Below are 19,858 nucleotides of genomic sequence, written 5' to 3' on the forward strand. Positions count from 1 at the left end.
AGTGGAATCGGATTGGTACATGAACTGGCGAACTTACAGTATATCAGAGTTTCCTTGATCCCCAGCTGGGACATAGAGTAACCATACAGTTGTCTCATCATACTAACATTGCAGGCCATACAACCAGCGTTACACTCACTACACTGCATTTTGTTATTGATAACCTCAGACTGTATTTGGCATTGTGTTTAGTATTATAAAACTTAGTACACAACACACAATCAAACCTCAGAATTGAAGTACAGGGGGCGATACTATAAGCTTTGTGCCACTGGGCACCTATTTGACCAATTCTATTGTGTGAGGTTAATATATTACAAGATGTCTTTTCGTGTCGTTGATTGTATGTCATGCTTACAGATAACTGAGATACATGTCAACACCTGATCCGGTTAATCATATAAGAACTGCAGGTCCTATAACACAAATGTCACTGACTACATTTGTAATACAACATTTGTAATACAACTTTAGTGTTAACTGCAATCTGTAGTTTACATCTTGCATAAGGCCATACAATTCAGTGTAATGTGGAATCTCACTATATTAGTAAATAAAGCCTCTTCAGGTCCCGTGCAACTCCTGCCAATACAAATGCAGCAAAGGAACACAGTGCACTGAGGGGGCTTTAAGATGGCACCCACGGGAGAACTTAAACAAGGGGCGGGTATCAGGCCGAGATCGCGGGAGAAGTTACCGCGAGAGCCTGTACCCGGCACAGAGACGAGTCCCTCTCAAAGGAGGAGATTCGCCTTGCAGTTTGAGCTGATGATTTCTAGAGAAGCGCGCTTACAGATCCGGTAAGGAGTGGGGGGCAGGGGCCCGCCGACAGTAACAATTTTTGTACGTAGGCCCTGGTCTCATTGCCGACTTTTCAATCGAAAGCGAGTCAGAGTAGAACGCCAAGGGGCGCTTACCTTCCTCGAGGGTTGTGCAATTTACCACTCAGATTACAGCACAACAGAGACATGAACTTTAAACCGAAAAACGTATAAGAACATAGCGCAATCTAGCGCATATATTTCCTGTAAGTTGTGCATTTTATTACGCAAAACATAGCACAACGTAGACACATCTTTTTAAACGCATACTTTCCCCGCGAGTTGTGCAAACCACAATGCAAACGACAGCACAACCTAGACATTTCTTCTAGAATACAAGGAAAAGATAAAACGGGTGTAATGCGGCAGCATGGCATAATATCCGATCATAAGGTTAACGTGTGTAAACTCTTTTGTCAGGCTGACAGAAAGCAGCCTTTGGATTCTTACTGTGTGAGTGACAAAGAAGGGGGTCACCGGTATGCCACAGTCGTTCATTTGAACAGTAAATTAATGTTCAGGACTACATCTGTGTTGAATGATTAATGACCAGGGATTGGCTATCCCAGGAGGTTGTACTCATTATGTGTGTTGTCTGTTTTTAACTCTGTTCCCCAGGTTACATTTATATGAAATGCATGCAGCGTGGTGAATACTGACCCTCGCCCTGACGAAATTGCCAAAGTCTTTTAAAGGCAATGAAACATGTTGACCCTCTAAGGAGTTAGAAGGCAACACAGTGTCTTTTAAAGTGAGCAACCTCATGGCATGGAATAAAGAGGTAAAGCCAGTAGAGGTATAGCTAGTTTTTAATTCCAAATAATGTGGTCTCAAGTCACAAGGTCCACCTTATTTTGGGTCAGTTCTTATATGCACTAGGGAGATACCTCTTAGCAGCAACAGTGTCTTCATTAGTGGTGGACATTTTCTTTTCACCATCACAGCACATTTTGAACTTTCTCTTTCTTTTTTCTGTTTTTGATGTGGCAGTGCTAATGATGAGAACCTGAGTCCACTGGTAAGAACCAACCAGTGGACTCCCATGGTGTTACTTCCGTGAGGCACTCCACATATTTTCTCAAATTTTTGTGTGTTTTGTTTTCTGTTATATATTGCACCACACAGTAGGGTGTATGAAAGGGAATAGAATATTAAACTGAACAGGGATTCATGATAAAGGACAGTATATGTACTAACTGCCCAGCTAGCATACCAAAGGGTGGGAGCTATAAGATACATTAAAATCCAAACAGACATGTTCAAGAAAAAAGCACCAGGTCATACAGTTGTATTGAACCAGTGAGTGAGGGCTTGACCTGATTGCTATAGAACCCCTGTATCTCCTTGTTGAAGATAGCCTTGTAAACAGACCCCAAAGAGTCTTGCCCCATTGCACACTCGAAAGTTTGATATTAGCTCAGTAGGAAGGGAGACTTCTCAGTCACTAAAACTGCATGCTTCCATTAGAACTGTACAGCTGAAACATGTCGCTGCACCTCGATGGGTGTGGGGGGGGTGGAAATAGGGTTGCCACCTTTCTCAAATTAAGAGATACTGGCTATAGGTTTATGTTTTTTAGATTCTGAAAGGCCAGGAACAGCAACTTGAATATGTTTTTTGTAAAATCTTCTGTATTCTTTTTAACACATCAATTCTGCCTCCTTTTACTTTAATAATAATGTAGGAACAACTTAGATAACGTTATAATACTTTTGAAGTACTTTCTTCTTGGATTTGCTCATTTAAGTTGATATAAAAAAAAAGGATAAAATATCAGCATTTGACGTTGCCAATTTTCATATTAGCTTTGGCATTGAACCTGCTGTGCCTGTAAAATGTTGGGCAGGTAGTTACTGTAGCATACTCCCCGGTCCGGAGCATGCAAATTAATATTCCACATATGGTGTTCTTAAACAGACATCATTATTCCTCAGCATATGATCACACACTGCACTCTGATTATGTCATAACCGTTTATACCCACACCTTAACACCTCCCAGCAAGTTTTGTACTTCTTCTGTTGAGTCCGGCCAGTACCGTTAGGGTCATAGCGCACATAGTCTCACGACACTACAGTAACCTTAAGTCAAAGTGAGTGAGTGATAAAGAGAACACTAAAATTTACAAGGCATTCATTTGTTTGGATGAAAGGTTTAGGAATGCAGTGTGGTCTACATCGGAAGAGTTTTGGTGTTGTGCTTGATTGGTAGAGGCTGCTCCTACTTGGTTGCTGCGGGTTTTTTTTTCTTTGTGTATATTTGCAGTGTTATCTGAATGAAATCAGGGCCAATGCCCTGAGAAACAAAGTATTTTCTGTTAGTAGTTGTCTTAATCCTGTCGTGGACGTGAATTATTCTTGAACTTCTCTACCCGATTGGTGAAACATTTTATATGTCAGTAGCCATTTCTTACTCCAGACCTCAGCTTGGTTTACTCAAGAATTTTCAGGAAAAAGTCATCCTTACTGACAGACCTATTCCACAAAGCTTACTCCACTAATAAATATGTTTTATTCATGCATATTCATGAGTAAATCACACCTATAGTCTGGACTAAGACACAACTACTCATGTGCTTCATTAAATAAATAAATCAGGCCAGGCAAATAATGAGTAACTGACACTCAAAGCAGGACTTAGGGGCTTATTTAAACTTCGGTGAATGTGATGCCCCATCAGAAACGTGGTGGATATCCCATCTCCCATATTACCAGTGCTAAATGCCATAAGGCACTTGCAGTACAGCATATGGGAAATCTGCCACTTTGTGACAGAGTATCCTGTGTCTCAATTTCTAAAATCACAAGATAGAACTACTCACAATGTTTTGTGAATCTGGCCCAAAGTTAAATAAAATACTGTATTATAGTCCATGTAGATACATCTATCTAAGTAAAGCAAATATGTCATTACTATCAAAAAGGAGAAAGGGGAAAGGAGACAAAGCTTAAAAATATGTCGACAAAACAGCAGCTGTGAGCTGATTACAATTCACACTTCTTGCTCTTCTGGAGATCAGTAGCCCTGTTTCAAGACTTTCCTAATAGTAGTTCAATCTGTTGAGTTTTACAGAAAAGGCTCTGAAATATCTTTCGAAGAGGACTTGACCTACTGTCAAGAACAACATACCACATTCGCTGAGTTATTGCCCATCTCAAGTAGTCCCGGCGACATCTGGGATCCACTAGTGAGCTATCTGCTCGCACGCTCCGATGATGCAGATTCACCTGGGGACCACCCTGTTACAGATTAACGTCCTGGTTTGAACTCCTGACCTGTCCATAGATCCCACTCCCGCATCCGCATCTCCTTTTGGACGGTTCTCGCCGGGACCTCTTACCCTCTGGCCATAGCGATTTTTACTTACTCTCCGGGCCCCACGAGGTACCCGTCATCGTAGACCTCCCTCCTTATGTTGCCTATCACTCCCCCTCTATCGTACAGGGATTCCCTACGCCATATCCGAAACATACTAGCGCTCCTTCTGTTAGTTAACACTCCGTGACACCAGCCGCATTGCTCTTTAAGGTACTGATGGTTGAGTTTTGGGGCAGGTGCGCTGCGGCTGTGGTGCCGTACCCATCTCCGCCTGCCCGGGTTGCCACACTAGCTCATTACCTATTCTCCTTCCGTGCGAACATGAACTGGGTCTTAGTTTCTGTACCGTTGGGGGTTTCTGTTAGCTGTTACGAAATTGAACAAAACATTTAAAAAACACTGTTCTGCTGCTGCTCATCCTTCTTTGCCCCACAACTCCGGCTGTGGTCATGTCCTTCTTCACACATGTGCTACCGATGCTAGGGATGCCGGCCACAAGGCTGTGTTATGGTTACCTCATTATGCTGCCGGCCTCCGGGTTGTAGGCGCGAAAAGCTGTGTATTACGATTCATTTTGCACAATAAAGCAGTTTTGAACAAAAAAAAAAAAATATATATATATATATATATATCTTTCGAAGGTTCTAAAATATATGGTCACTAACTGAAGGACATGGTGAAGCCGTCTGTAGAAAACAGAAAGTTGATCACACCTGTCTGCCCGCCTTCTGGAGGTAGAGGGTTTGGTTATCGAAGGGCTTTTGTTTCCCCACCAGCAAAAAAGAAATAACCAGCCTTTTCAAAGCAGGGGTGGTGACCGCGGGCCCTGGGACCGACAGTCTTCAGTTGTCTCAACCTCTCCTCCTCGAAAACAGTGACTATCCATTCTTACCAGTGGGAGTTCTTCTTTGCTTTTTTTGTCATCAGTGGCTTTTGGTATCAAATACTTGGGCAATTCATGCAGTCTCATCAGGATACCGAATAGAATCTTCATCCCGGCCAGCTCAGACTCAAACGATAACTCTGCTGCTACGGAATTTCTGCTACAGAATTCGGTGAAGCAAACTTTATTGCTGGGAGGAGTTCAGCTTCTGTTGGAGAAGTCATCCGTAATCACAGTGCTTCCACTAGAGATGGGTCAAGGATACTACTGTATTCTATTTTTAGTACGGAAGTCCACAGGAGACTACTGCCCAGCGTTGGACCTGAATGGGGTTAACTACTTGGCATCCTTAGATCTGATGGACACGTACTTGCACGTCCCCATCCACCAGGCTGTTACTATTGAGCAAATTAATGTCAATTTGAAGAACGATACATTCATGTATAAAAACAAAATCACATTTTTATTAACTAATTCACTCGTCATGAACTCAACATCAACCCTGACTCAGAAATGCGTAATTAGGCAGGCTCTGAGACCCAGGTCTGCCACTGATTGACAGGTCACAGGTGGGGTGGCACATAGCCGGCAGACAAACACACAAATAGGAAATCCCAGATCAATCCCACAGATGGGTGCAGTGACACCACAATGGTCCAGGGAGATTGGCCACAATAAAGCACATATGGCCGGGGAGGTACGCACGCTCCCAAAACCCACATAAAAAGTTAGGAACATATAGCCAATCAGGACACAGCACACACAGTGATCACGTGCTCCCCATGCCTTAGATCTGGACACGTTACCCACTGGCAGCGTTGTGTCTACGCAAGGTCGAGGCCCACCATGATGCCCGATTGGATACATTAATTTACGACTCCAAAGACAGCGGTTCACATTCCTTACCAAAAAAAGATTGTCAGAACTGTTTATGGCATTCAATGAATTGAATAAAAACCCATTTCAGATCGATTGTTAGTTGAGACACTCTTCAGATCCTATGCCTGTTAGTGTTCCCCCGGGCCGCGCTGTTTAATAAACCAAACTGTTCCTGTTTGGCCAAACGCCTTACGTCTCTTGTTTTTCAAGGTATTTCATGTTCAAGTATCAGAAGTATCTTCGCTTTGCAGTGGGAACAGAGCATTACACATTCAGGTGCTGCCTTTCAGCCTTTCATTAGTGCCAAGAGTTTCCACAAAGCTCTTGGCCCCCCTGCTAGGTATTCCTCATTTTAAAGGCATTCAAATCTCTCTGTACCTTGATGATTGGCTAACTACAAATCCTTTGTTTCTAAGACAGCAGCGAATGTGCTACTAGTCTACAGCCTTCTAAGAGAGTTTGGTTTCATGGTCAATTTCAAGAATTCTTTCTCTTTAACCTACCCAGACACTGAAACCCATCAGAGGCGTCTTCAGAATGGACCTGGAGAAGGTATTCCTTACCCAAGAAAGACAGTTATCCCTCATCCAGCACTTCTCTTGGCTTCTATCGGAGACCCAGGTCTGTGGTTGTGGAGCTAGGGAGAAATGGCATTCACTCTACAGATTCTCCCCTGGGCGCACCTGTGTTTGTATCCCCTGGTCCATCATCTCCTTCAGCATTGGAATTCAGCTTCACAGGATTATGAAGCCCTCATTCCTGTAACTTCAGAGATAAAGGAGTCTCTCCAGTAATGTCTGCACCTTCAATTATGCAGACGATTTCCAACTTATTTTTTCCATCACTAACTCCCCGGAATCGGCTCATACTTTTCAATCCACCATGCTGTTCATCAGTGAATAGATGAACAAGAATCATCTAAAACTTAATCCGGACAAGACGGAGTTAGTTTTAACGGGTGGCATTGATAGGAGCCCTTGAGGACCTCACTTTTGGCCAAGGGAGTTGGGCCAGCCCCCTGTTCCTTCTAGCTCGGCCAAAAGCCTTTGAGTGGTCATCAATCAGGACCTCACTTTGAAGTCTCAGATTAACTCGGTGATCTCCACTTGTTTCTTTTAACTCTGAAAAATAAAAAAGATTTGCGGATTCCTCACTCATGATGCCCGTATTCAAGTGATCATGCCATGGGTATGTCCCATGTCGACTATGCCAACTCTTTATACTTTGGCATCCCTCTCTGTCTTTCTAAACGATTACAAATAATACAAAATTAGGCTTCTCGCCTGATTGTTCATCTTCCCAGGCGACAGCATATCACCCCTTTTCTGAAGAACCTTCACTGGCTTCCGGTTGCCCAGCGGTGCGCTTTTAAGATTGGATGCCTTATTTTTAAGGCACTCCATGGCAGAAGTCCGAAGTTTGTTAACAACATGCTGATTAAATATGCTCCAATGCGCAACCTTTGCTCTGCCCATAAGAATCTTCTACTTACCCCCCGCTTCAGATTAAAGCGCACCGGTGGTGCCAGGTTTTCAATCCTGGCCCCCACTTTTTGGAATTCTCTTCCCTCCGACATCCGCTCCTGCACTAATCTTCTTGGCTTTAGAAGTCTCTTAAAGACTTGGCTTTTTCGACAGGCTTTCTGAATCTTTCTCTAGAGCTTGGATTTCGACCAGATTAGCGCCATGAAACCTCCCCGGTGTACGTGCGCTCTATAAATTCCATCTTAACATAACATAACATAACAATGGCTTTTACTGCTACATCTCTCCAGGGGCCCCAATCTCGTTGTTCCTCCACCAATGATCCTAGCAACAGATGCTAGCACCGCATATGGGGGCCACCATGGGAGATTTAAATGCTCAGGGCAAATAGTCCTGTCTCAAAGCTCTCCAGTCTTCGAACTGTAGGGAACTGACGGCTGTTTGGCAGGTGCTTCAGTGGTTTGCTCCACTTCTAAGGAACCAAGCAGTCTGTTTGCAAACAGAAACTCCGGTGGTGAGAGTACAGAACAACCATCAGGGGGCATGCAGCAGTCTCATTTCTGTTTGTGGCTAGAGATGGATCTCCTTTCTCTCTCAGCAGTCTATCTTTCGGGAAGGGAGAATGGGCCGGAGCACTCCCTGAGTATGGTTTCCCCCTCCTCCATAGCCATATGCCTTTCACCCAATCTCTTCCAGCATATCCTTCCTAGGTTCTGTCATCCATGGCTGGATCTGGTGGCTTCGAAAGAGAAGACCTTCTCCCTCGTTTCTGCAGTTGGAGACCATCCATGAAAGCCTGAGTGATAGATGCCTTTTCCATTCCATGGCCCGGGGTCTCCTGTACGCATTCCCTCCCTTTCTATTGATTCCCAGAGTTCTCACAAAGATTCGGAAAGATCATGTAGAGGTGCTTCTGATCATCCCAGAATTGCACCCACGTTCTTCTGGAACTGGAAGAGAGCCCCTTTTGCCAGTTCCCCATTCATTCTTCCCATCTGAGAGTTCCTCTTCCCAGCATGGTCTTTCTTCTGTGCCTCAGGCTGTAGGTATTGAACTTGACAGGCTGAATTTGTTATCGCAAGGTTGTCCTCTTGTAGTCGTGCAAAGTTTTCAGCTTTCACAGAAGCCTTCCACCCTCACATCCTACAGCCGTCACTGGCAGAATTTTGACTTTTGGTACCAGATCAAAGGTTTGTCTCTTGACTCCTGTGATCCTGTCAGATTCTTGAACTTTCTACTGGATGGCTTTCTTTTAGGCGTTGAGGTTTCCACTCTTTGGTCCCAGTGGGCAGACATTGTAGCCGTTAGGAGTTCAGAAATGGAGTCAGTTTCTCCTCTGGTGGAATGTCAATTGGTGGGGAGCTTTCTTCTTCAATGGCCTGTTGCCAGCTCCCTAGTTCCCCCTTGGGATCTTCCTTTAGTACTCCAGGCATTAATGAGTCCTCCTTTCGAGCCCCAGTTATCAAAGATCTTACATTTCTTTGTACCAAGGTCTTGTTTTTGGTGCTAATTTCTTCAGGTTGCAGAGTTAGTGAGATTGTAGTATTGTTGTCCACTACCCCATTTTTGCGTTTTTGTAACGACAAAGTAATCCTGCGTCCCAGTCCATTTTTCCTTCAAACATTTTGCCTGATTTTTACTGGCAAGAGGACATTGTCCTCCCAGTTTCTACTCCTGAGGACAGTGTTCATTTTATCGATATTCTCAGGGCCCTTTCCATCTACTGAAAATGGACCATTTCATTCTGTCAAGCAGATTCTTTGTTTGTTGTAGCAACATGGGTTTCCACAAACACGTGTGTTTCACATTACCGACCTCAGTTGGGGATGGCAGCATCATTCGGTTTTGTTTCACGACTTCTATCAGCTATACATGATGTGTAATAGTTATTATTGCCATTAACTTTCACGTGTGATGCATCATACCATGGTTTGTGTTTCATTTCCATTGGTTACTTAGATCAGTCATCATCTGTTTGGGTACAGGCTCATGGTGTAAGGTATGAGGCAGGAAGATGGATGAGAAGGTAATGCCCGGTTACCTATCAGTAAACTTCATCACCCCGAGTTCAGGTCTCCCTGAGGCTTTCCTGAGCCCATCACTCCCTCCAATTCAGTTTTTTGTCTATGGTGATTGTTTTCGTCTCTTTATTTAGCTATGGTATTCTCAGGATGTGCTCCTTACATGTTTCCCTCTTTATGCATGATGGGTGGTTGGGAGCCATCTTAGGCGAAGATTTTTGGTTTAGATGGACAAGAAGGTAATGAGAGCTACCGCTCAGAGAAAAAAGTGTTCAGGGAGTAGGCAAATAACCACACTTCTAGTACAAGAGCCTTCAGCACAGTGGCACACACCAGGTGTTTGCTCATTGCTGTGGCTGAATTCTGGAACATAACTCAGTGAGCGGAGCACCTGCCCAAAGATCTGTAGGTCTCGGGTTTAAATTTTAGCATGGTTGCCATCTCTACTGCTGAGGTCGATAAAGGAGCAATGCTGAGTTGAATAATGCCAACTCTTGTTATTACGAGAGGAGGAGACCTGGGTTCTAATCTCTGGTTTGCGGACTTTGAGAAGTTACCTTCTCTCCCGTACCCTAAATTGCAAATACACAGTATGTAAATAACAAAATATGTACAATACAACCTGCTTGCAAGTATACCCCCAATGATATGTTCTCATTTCCCAACCTCAGCCAGGTTTCAACTGGACTCCACAACATATTACACAATAGCGCCTCACAATCAAGATACACCTGCTTAAATGATCATTTTTGCTGTAAAAAGTACAAATTGTTTCTACAGGTCATCTCTGAGCTCTACAGGGAAAAGGAAGCTGCGACCTTTATGACCCTCTCTAGTACATTCGAGCGCACACACAAATCACACCGTCCCTATTGTAGCTACCTCAACATCAACTGAAATACAGCACCAGTGTCAGAGAACCACAGTACCACACGGATGTAGCACTGACAGACCCGCGTCGCTAGCAGAAAGTAATGACCAAGACATAAGAAACTATTCATGAATGCTGCCAATGACACAGACCGAGTCATACCACATTAACACACACATTCCAGTCAGACACAAGAGTTTCCTCTGGTGAGTGCAGGCCAGTGAGCTGCACTGCGCTCACAATATCACCAGTGTTTGTAGGTGTTACAGGATTACAAGATGCGAGGTGTTTTTTTTTTTTTGGCATAGGCAGTGTAATTAAGCGACTTTGGGCTGACACAGGAAATGACCGCTTAGGAAGCAAGTCCCACTAATGTGTATTGGGGGTTCAAAAGCCTACAATTCTGTCGAAGAAAATAGGCTGACAAGGCTCAGGGAAATTACGGCGTGCCCGGTACAGAATTAGAACACTCCCTTCCTCCAAAACCAAAATCAACAAGTGTTCATCACATCAGAATGTTTCTAATTCCTTCGAGGCTCAAATTCAAAATTCTTTGTTCAGGTCCACATAGCCCATTCCCAAAAATCTGTCTCCCTGCTACATGTCAGCTAGGGAGCGAGGATCGGCCAGCTTGTATCTCATCCAACAATCAGGCAATAGAAACGTAGGTAGATCAGTGAACGCCCAGGACCTCAGAGTCTGAAACCCCCTGATCATCAGCCTGATAGCAGAATGCAAGCAACTCTGGTTCAGAAGGCTCCAGCTCATTGAACCATGCAGGTTGGCGGCTAGCTGAAGACTCGAATGATAGGACCAGTGGCCGTTGAATGCCACCAAGAGGCTGCTTATTAACTCCCCTCGACCACTTAGGGATTGTGTTTGACAAAAATACAGACTTCTCTTCTCAGCAGTTCTTATTTGCTCTCAAAACTCTGTTTTTCTCACAAAAGGGTAATGGCATTTTTGTGGGTTTGAGGCCATTTCTATAGAGAATGATGTCTACTCTATAATCTGCAATATATGTTGCTTCCGTCACCAGCACTTAGACCCCCCCCCACCCCCCCCCACCGCAGTGCTGTCTCTGCATTTGTATGAGAGCCCAACATGGTGGTCTGGTTGGTGGCGGCAGCGTGGGTTGAGGAGACGGCTGGATAAACCGTTTAATTGCTAGGTTACTTTGTTGTATTTTCTAGTTTTACTTCCCCCTTGCATTTCTGTCTTGGAGAATGCAGCAGCTCAAATGTAAACTTTGAGGCGGATCAGTGGAACAGGATTTCCGCCATGTGCTCCCCCCTTTTGATGTGGGTGAGTATTCTGTGTTGCTAGGAGAGCGCACAGCCACCCACACCTGTAGCTTCCTTATTTTTGCCAACTATTTCGTAAGTTTCAAAAGACGTAACAGGAGAAAAGTAAAGACAGCTGTACAGACTTTATAAAAATCACAGACAGGTGTATGAGATTCCAGAATGAATACATTATGTATTGATGTTATGACTCTTCTATCCCTCCACTATCCTTTTCAATCCAACTAACAGACTCACATGTCCTCTGCTCAAATAAATTATATATTTCCTTATAATAATTCACCACTAATACTTTTTGCGTTCCGGAGTAGTGTGCTACTTCACGAGAAACGCTTTGACGCCTCGTCAGGGGTAGTAAGCGCTATGTAAATGCAATTACAATTTCATTTAGGGTGAATCTGCCAACTGTGGTGGTGAACGGGGAAGGAGTTTCCAGCGTTGGCTGTACAGAGGTTGGGAAGGACCTCCCCCCACCTGCCATTGTCAGAGCTGTGAAACACAAGTCTAGGATGTTGGACATAGGACACAGGAATCCATGGCTCTGAGGAAGTGCGCTTGAGGGAGCTCCGCGACAAGGTCTTTTCAGAGTCCAAGCCCAGTTTCCACCTGCTACTCTGATCTTCCCAGCGAAGCAGAACTTGGTTATCAGCTGGTGAACAACTGAACGAATCTCCATTCCATATGCTAGAATCAGGAAACCCCTTGTACTATGCTATGGCATCTGTGCACCAATCCAACTACATATCAAGGTCTGGTAAAGCCAATAGGTCTGCCTTCCATTTTGGGTTTGAGTAAAAGATTGATAAGCTTGCTGCACTGAAAACAAAACAATGTGCTCTCTGTATACAAGACAGCTTTGAGATAAATAATTTTATTTGTGATCACTCAGAATACTTTTTGGATGTAAAATAGTCCCTAAAGCATTACAATGCATTGACACTACTAAAGGCAAAATCATACACCAATCAATCAATCAATCAGTCATATGTAGAGCGCACTACTCACCCGCGAGGGTCTCAAGGCGCTAAAGGGGGGGGGGAGTTGCTACTGCTCGAACAGCCAGATCTTTGGAAGTCTTCTGAAACTCAGCAGGTTCTGAGTCTGGCACAGGTGGATGGGGAGGGTGTTCCATGTCTTGGCAGCGAGGTGGGAGAAGGATCTGCCGCTGGTGGTCGTTCGGTGGATGCGTGGAACGGTGGCGAGGGCGAAATCCGCGGAGCAAAGCTGGCAGTTGGGGGTGTAGAAGGTGAGTTGTTTGTTGAGGTATGCTGGTCTGGCGTCGTGGAGTGCTTTGTGGTAGTGGGCGAGGAGCTTGAAGGTGATCCTCTTGTTGACAGGGAGCCAGTGCAGGTGCTACAGGTGGGCAGTGATATGGCTGTGGCAGGGGATGTCGAGGATGAGGCGTGCGGAGGCGTTCTGTATGCGTTGGAGTCTTTTCTGGAGTTTGGCAGTGATTCCCGCGTAGAGGCTGTTGCCGTAGTCCAGCCTGCTGGTGACGAGGGCCTGGGTGACTGTCCTTCTGGTTCTGGTGGGGATCCATCTGTAGATCTTGGGGAGCATGTAGAGGGTGTTCAAGCAGGAGGAGGAGATGGCGTTGACTTGCTGGGTCATTGACAGTGCTGATTCCAGGATGAACCCCAGGTTACGTGCAAGGTCGGTGGCAGTCGGCGCAGCTCCTAGCGAGGCTGGTCACCAGGTGTCGTCCCAAGCGGAGGGGATGGAGCCGAGGATGAGGATCTCTGTCTTGTCCGAGTTCAGTTTCAGGCAACTGTTCTGCTTCCATTCGGAGACCGCCTTCATTCCTTCATGGAAGTTGGTTTTGGCGGTGGTGGGGTCTTTGGCGAGGGAGAGGATCAGCTGGGTGTCATTGGCCTAAGAGACAATGTTGAGGTCGTGTGATGGGACGATGTTGGCGAGTGGTGTCATGTAGATGTTGAAAAGGGTCAGGCTGAGGGATGAACCTTGATGTATGCCGCAGGTGATCTTGGTGGCTTCGTATTGGAATGGAGGGAGGCAGACTCTTTGGGTTCTGTCGGTGAGGAAGGAGGTGATCCAGTCCAGGGCTTTGTCATGGATTCCTGTGTTAGGAAGGCGTGTGCGTAGGTTGTGGTGGCAGACGGCGTCGAAGGCGGCAGAGAGGTCTAAGAGAATGAGGGCCGTGGTTTTGCCGTTGTCCAGCAGGGTCCTGATGTCGCCGGTGGCGGCGATGAAGGCGGTTTCAGTGCTGTGGTTGCTGCGGAATCCGAATTGAGACGAGTCCAGAGTGTTGTTCTCTTCGAGGAAGCAGGTCCGTTTGTTTGATGACGATCTTCTCAATGACTTTCGCCAGGAACAGTGGCAGGGAGATGGGCCGGAAGTTCTTGAGGTCCTTGGGGTCTGCCTTGTGTTTCTTGAGTACGGCTTTGATCTCGGCATGTTTCCAGCTCTCCGGGAAGGTGGCTGTCTTGAAGGAGCTATTTAAGATCTTCCGCAATTGGGGTGTGAAAATGGAGCTCACTTTGTTGAAGATGTGGTGTCTGACGGTGAGCCGGAGTGGATGGTGTTCATGGTTTTGATGGTGTCTTTGTCGCTGATGTGGTTCCAGGAGAGCAGGAGGCCGGTGTGGCTGGGGGGTGGTGAGTCTGTGGTGTCGGCGGCTGGCAGGGGGGTTTGGGTGTTGAAGCTGTTGTGAATGTCTGCGATCTTGCGGTGGAAAAAGGTGGTGGAGAGTCGCAGAGTTCTTGTGACGGTGGGATTTTGTTAGAGCTGGAGCTGGGGTTGGCGAGTTCCTTCACAATTTTGAAGAGCTCTTTACTGTTGTGTGCGTTGTTATCGATGGGTTCCTTGAAGGAGGTCCTTTTGGCGGTTCAAATGAGTTGGTGGTGCCTGCGGCTGGCGTTCTTTAGGGCTGCATGGTTGTTCGGTGTCTGTTCATGGCGCCACTTTTTCTCGAGTTTTCGGCAGGTCTGCTTGGATTCCTGGAGGTCGGTGGTAAACCAGATGGCCCTTCTGACTGTGCGTCTGTTTGAGGGTTTCTTGATCGGGGCGAGGGTGCTGGCACATTCGTTAATCCACTGCCTGAGATTATGGGCGGCTGTGTCGGTGTGGTCGATTGGTACGTCTTGGGTGAGGGTGGTCATTAGCTGGTTTTTGGTGACCTTGCTCCAGCTGCGGTGGGGGATTCATTGTGGGTGGTTGTGTGCGGTGTTTTTCTTGAAGGAGAAGTGGATGCAACGGTGGTCGGTCCAGTGGAGTTTGGTGGTGTGACTGAAGGTGATGTGGTTGCTGGCGGAAAAGATGGTGTCGAGCGTGTGTCCGGCGGAGTGTGTGGGTGTTGTGACGAGCTGTTTGAGTCTGAGGTTGGCGAGCAGGGTGGTGGAGTTGCTGTCGTTGGCATTCTCGAGGTGGAAGTTCAGGTCTCCGAGGAGGATGTAATCTGTGGAGGCCAAGGCGTGCGAGCTGATGATGTCGGTGATGGAGTCGCTGAACTGTGGCTGGGGACCGGGGGGTCTGTATACGAGGGTTCCTCTGAGGGTGGTGTTGGAATCGATGTGGATCTGGAAGTGCAGGTGTTCGGCGGAGCTGAAGTTGTCTTCGATGCTGATCGATATTCTCAGGGTGTTTTTGTGGACGATGGCGATTCCTCCTCCTGGTCTGTTGGTGCAGTCCCTGCGGGTGATCTTGTAGCCATCCAGGATGGATATGGTAACGTCGGGTGCCGATGAGGTGTTCATCCAGGTCTCCGTCAGGAAGGCGATGTCCGGGGAGGTTGAGTCGAGCAGGTCCCAGAGTTCGACGGTGTGCCTGTGGATGGAGTGGGTGTTGAGGAGTATGCATCTGAGATGGTTGTGGCCTGCCTTGGTGGGAGGGGCAGGTAGTGCTGGTGTACGCTGGCAGGTGAAGCTGCAGTTTTGGCAGGTGAAGGGTCCGTGGGTGCGCTTCGGGGTGGCTGGAAGTAGGTAGATGAACGGCTGGTGTTGAGTGCGTGGAGAATGTTGGTGTCGTAGCGATGACGGGTGTCGTGGCGCTCGCTTGGGGCCAGGGAGTCTGGTGCTGGGCGCGGTCCAGGCTCGGACGAGCTTGCCATAGGCACGCCTTCAGCGTGGCCGCCATTAAGAAGGGGAGGTGGGAGGGAGGAGCAGCTGGATGAATTGGCGAATGGGCGAGCCAGGGGTTGGGCCGCAGGTGACACAGCGGCGGGAACAAAACGGAGTGCAGCGGAGAGAGAGAACCAGGGGGATTACAGGGAGCACAAGTAAAAATCAACAGATGAAGCAGACGCTATACCAGGGAAAGGCAACACAGTAGCCTAGAGGAGCAGGCTGAAATACAGCAAAAAAAAAAGCAGTGGAAGCGAGGGCAGCCACGGGAGACTCGAACTCACGGCAACAGCGGGCGGAGGGCACAGGCACAGACAGGTGGAAAACAGGGTCAAGGGTCGCTCCAGACGTCCAATAGCAAGAGGCAAGACAGAAATAGTTCTGCAGGAGGAGCCCTGCAGGAGGAGCCAAAGACCAAGAGTTGGTAACAAAAGGTTAGTGTACAGATGCACTGTCACAATAGACCTGAAATAAAATTGATAACAATAGGTCCTGAGTCAGCTGCGCTTTAAAGCCAGACTTTTAAAAAAAAAGATGTTTTTTTCATTTTTGAATATTACACACATACAACTTGGGCAAGGAAATTTGCATGATACATGAAACATATGTCTGAAGCACTCCCTTCTTTAGTCTTTTATCTGTTTCTGTAACATTTTGTCTGGTTTAGCGTGCATGCACTCGAGTGTGCTCCGCTCCTTTGCACACTGATACTATCCATATTTGAACGATGACCAGCTCTGTGCTGGTCATATACGAGTTGCACAGCCGTATAAACATAGTGTTCCAAATTATTCACTTTAGCCTTAGTTGTATCATTTTGAATCCATTTTATTTCCAAACTTAATCCATACTTCATTGTCACGCCAGGGATACGAAATTCATTTCAGTTTCTGCGTGTAAATATTACATGATTGCCTATCCAGGCTTAAACATGAACATGTGTTGAATCTCGAGTCCTCTGAATAATACAAACATCGCACCCAATGCATTTCGCTTTACGCTTCGTCAGGGGTATCTGCGGTATAGAAAATCACATGTTTCCATCGTTTTTTTAAAAAACATATTCAACATTTCAACATTGCCATTTACATCCCCTCCCCATTCTGTGATTGTAATACACCCTTTCACATGCTGTCTGATCCCCACCGTGTGTTGTGCTTGTTTAATCACACCTCATTGCCATACTGCATCCCCCTATGAATTCTCAAAAATAATTTGTACCGTGACTCAAACATAAGCTGTAAAACGTGTCTCTTGATTTCCCGCTCACTTTAACCTTCTTCCTCTTGTCAACCCCCTGCCACTCTCTGAAACCATCTCCACCCATTCTGCTCAAAAATAATTCGTGCCGTAACTCAAACATAAGCTGTAAAAAGTGCTTTTTTCATTTCCCGCTCCCTTTAACCTTCTTCCTCATATCCTCCCCCTACCTCTCTCTAGAACCATCTACGCCCGTTCATACCTGATGTCATCCTTCTACAAATCTCTCCCGTATTAGCCTCCATTACACCCGTCCACCATGCTACTGCTCTTTTTAAAGTCATGCGCCCCACCCACCTGTGGCTCCTTAGTACGTTATTCACGTGTGCGTCTTACCCCTCCCCTAGAACTCCCTTCACCCAATGGTATCGCTCCCCTGAAAAAAACATAAACCCCTCGTTCTTGACGTCACCCGTGTGTTTTCCCTACATGTTTTTTTGGTAAATGTCCATGAAATGTTAGCGTTTTGACGTTGTCTGCCAATGTCCCATTGCGTTATCCACACGTGATTGTTGTAGATTCTTGCCATTTAACTCAGTAGGTGATCCTCGGCGTGACTTTGCTGTGATCCTTTATACTTGTCAGTTTATTCGCGGGGTGCTGCCAGGTTAGAACGGCTTAAACACGATACATGAAACATATGTCTGAAGCACTCCCTTCTTTAGTCTTTTATCTGTTTCTGTAACATTTTGTCTGGTTTAGCGTGCATGCACTCGAGTGTGCTCCGCTCCTTTGCACACTGATACTATCCATATTTGAACGATGACCAGCTCTGTGCTGGTCATATACGAGTTGCACAGCCGTATAAACATAGTGTTCCAAATTATTCACTTTAGCCATAGTTGTATCATTTTGAATCCATTTTATTTCCAAACTTAATCCATACTTCATTGTCACGCCAGGGATACGAAATTCATTTCAGTTTCTGCGTGTAAATATTACATGATTGCCTGGACGGGTGTAATGGAGGCTAATACGGGAGAGATTTGTTGAAGGATGACATCAGGTATGAACGGGCGTAGATGGTTCTAGAGAGAGGTAGGGGGAGGATATGAGGAAGAAGGTTAAAGGGAGCGGGAAATGAAAAAGCACTTTTTACAGCTTATGTTTGAGTTACGGCACGAATTATTTTTGAGCAGAATGGGTGGAGATGGTTTCAGAGAGTGGCAGGGGGTTGACAAGAGGAAGAAGGTTAAAGTGAGCGGGAAATCAAGAGACACATTACAGCTTATGTTTGAGTCACGGTACGAATTATTTTTGAGAATTCATAGGGGGATGCAGTATGGCAATGAGGTGTGATTAAACAAGCACAACACACGGTGGGGATCAGACAGCATGTGAAAGGGTGTATTACAATCACAGAATGGGGAGGGGATGTAAATGGCAATGTTGAAATGTTGAATATGTTTTTAAAAAAAACGATGGAAACATGTGATTTTCTATACCGCAGATACCCCTGACGAAGCGTAAAGCGAAATGCATTGGGTGCGATGTTTGTATTATTCAGAGGACTCGAGATTCAACACATGTTCATGTTTAAGCCTGGATAGGCAATCATGTAATATTTACACGCAGAAACTGAAATGAATTTCGTATCCCTGGCGTGACAATGAAGTATGGATTAAGTTTGGAAATAAAATGGATTCAAAATGATACAACTATGGCTAAAGTGAATAATTTGGAACACTATGTTTATACGGCTGTGCAACTCGTATATGACCAGCACAGAGCTGGTCATCGTTCAAATATGGATAGTATCAGTGTGCAAAGGAGCGGAGCACACTCGAGTGCATGCACGCTAAACCAGACAAAATGTTACAGAAACAGATAAAAGACTAAAGAAGGGAGTGCTTCAGACAATGCAGCATTGTGATTGGTAAGCACCCAGGCTCCCCTGACCAATGCAGCGTTGTGATTGGTCTGTGTAAAAAAATAGAAACCTTCTCAGGGGTCCCACTGATACTTGGTCCTGAATGAGGCAGTATGAGGAGTGCAGAAAACAGATGCCTTATATATGCTTAGGGTTACATAGTCATCATAAGACCAAGGGGCAGTCCTGGCTCATGTAAGCATGCAAAATGACTAAGATGGGCATACAAGATCTGCTTGCTCAACAAAGTGGGAGGAGAGTTACTTCTCCATACAGCAGCAAAAATAGCCTGACAGTTATACTAGAGAAGCAGGTGCATTCTACCAGCTAGGCCCTTCTGTGCATGTGCAAAGGTGGAAGATGCTAAATATAGTTAGTTTCTAGGCAGATTACAAGAGCAGTCAACACTGAGGGAGGACAGAGCACATGGCGAGCACGTGGCAGCACATGGCAAACAAAATGGCTGCCAGAAAGACAAAATGGCTTTCAGCTCATGCTAACAAATCCCTCCAATATTTAACAGATAGCCCTTTTAGCATGAGCTAAATACATTCCTATGATCCAGCAGGAACATAGAAAATATTTGCACATTAATTTTCATAAATTTATCAATATCCTAATTCATTGCTAGGATGGCATTTTCCATTCTAAACATTTCATTAAGCGGTATATATAAGGTATAAGCAGGAATACAAAGAGACCAAAGGATTTGGGTCATAATTAACATTCAGATAGCAGGAGAAAGTAATGACCACTATTACAAATAGAATTATCATTTTTCTAGTCCTAAGCAAAGGCAAATCCTAAAAACATCTAGTAAACATTTTCAGGGCTCCTATGCATTTCAGTGACTATTCATTTTAATTTCAGAATAGCCAACAACAAATACCTAATAAAAACATTTTCCAATTGACTTTTACATTTTCCTTTTATGAGGGCTAGAACATCAATCATATCTGGGACCAAGAGGACCACACAGGGCCATAAGAATTAGGACGAAGAGCTGCAAAGGGCTGCTCCTCCTCAAATATGGGACGACTAAAGGGGTACATTATTGACAAAAAGAAG

Source organism: Lissotriton helveticus, chromosome 5_1 (genome assembly GCF_964261635.1).
Source record: "Lissotriton helveticus chromosome 5_1, aLisHel1.1, whole genome shotgun sequence".
Classification (NCBI taxonomy): domain Eukaryota; kingdom Metazoa; phylum Chordata; class Amphibia; order Caudata; family Salamandridae; genus Lissotriton; species Lissotriton helveticus.